This window comes from Emys orbicularis, chromosome 3 (assembly GCF_028017835.1).
Source record: "Emys orbicularis isolate rEmyOrb1 chromosome 3, rEmyOrb1.hap1, whole genome shotgun sequence".
Lineage (NCBI taxonomy): Eukaryota > Metazoa > Chordata > Testudines > Emydidae > Emys > Emys orbicularis.
Window position 1 is genome coordinate 96,361,887 of NC_088685.1, and position 1,708 is coordinate 96,363,594.

The window sequence follows — 1,708 nt, forward strand, 5'->3', positions numbered from 1 at the left end:
TCCGGCCTCTTTGACGTTAGCGCATTCGTCACTTCCGGAAGGCGTCACCCACTAAAAACGAGAGGCGCCGCGGAAGGAGAAATCTCACGGCGCAGGCGTTGACGGGGCATCGCGTGCAGAGCCGGGAGGGGCGCCGCAAGGGGGTGGGACTTCAGAGGAGTGGGCGGGGGAGTGGGCAGCATAGAGCAACATCAGCAGCATAGTCAAGATCTGTGAGCGAGAGATCACCGATCTCGCTGCCTATGGACTGTTACCAGATTTGCCCATTACTTTGGGGTGTGCTCATTTATTCAGATTACTCTTGGGGGGGGAGGGGTTCTGTAATTCTGTCAATGTACTGCTTGTGTCACTTGTGTTTTCATATGGAGCTCTGCTTCTCCCTTCTGAAAGTCCCCTCCCAACGGAGCTATCCTGCAGGACCTAGGTTCCCTAGGGCTGGGTTTCTCCAACCCCAGAGCCGGATGAACACACACACAAACACACACACACACACACGCCCAAGTCTGAGAGGACCGGGTCAATCAGAACTGTCAAGCTAACCCCTTATATGTCTTTGGGCTCACTGGACTGGAGGAAGCAGCACTTTCAAGCTGCCTCTCCTTATATGCCCCTGGGCTGCATGGACTGGGTCAAGCAGCACTTTCAAGCTGTTACCCTTATGAGTCCCAGATTCAGCACGTCCCTATCCCCACTCTCACATCACAATTGTACTGGCAGTAACCTACTTGATGAGCAAACCCCACAGTATTTTGGGCACTGCAGGGATCTTTAACATAGGTAAAAGAAATGTTGCTGTAGAGTGAATGGGGGAAGCTAAAAACACAAAAGAGTAAAGTTCAGCAAGAGAGAGAGAAGCAACCAACTTAACCATACAAGTTATTTATTGAATAATAGTGATAACTACACAAGGAGGGCTAAACCAGCATAAAATACATTATTAAAGGTTAATACCAAAGGTAGAAAGGAAAACAGAGAGAGAGAGAGAGAGAAAGAGGGGGATCTCACCCACTCTATGAGGCTTGAACTGGTCGGGGTTCCCAGGTGATGGTGGTAGCTGAGGGTCCTGAGTGCTGGAGACAGGCCAGAGCCCCCAGCACGATCAGTCAGGAGAAGATGGAGTCCCAGTGAAACTGATGCATAGTTTGGATCTAAGCATCAGAACACTTACTGGAGGGTGAGTAGGGATTTTTGTAGAAAAAAATACAATGGTTCAAGGGAAAACACTAGATTTGTTTATAGATAAACTGATGACTCAAGGGTTTTCTTTAGGCGAGACAATAGGAGCTGATCTCTCTTGGCTATGGGTGGTGTTTTCTTCCAGAGAGCTCACAATGCAACTAGGCTGCTTCAGTATTTGGATATCAATTAAGGATGATAAGCAAAAATCAGATACTTCTTTATCTATCCCTGACCAAAATAATTGGGCCAACAATCTTTTTCAGGTTTTCACCTTAGGTAAGTGTCTGGACATGGCAAGAGCATGGGCTAGCTGTAGGAGCTCCCAACAGGCAGGCCTGGGGACTAGGAGTTGATAAACTGGGTTCTTTAGTTTTGGGATGTCTCTCTTCTTGGTTAAAAAAATAAAATCTAATCCCATAATTCAGAGTGGGGAAACTGGTGAGTGTACAGATATGACCACCTTGTTGACTGTGGTGAATTGGTTGAAACATTCCCAGAGCATCTGACTGTCAGGTTGAGCTGCTACAAC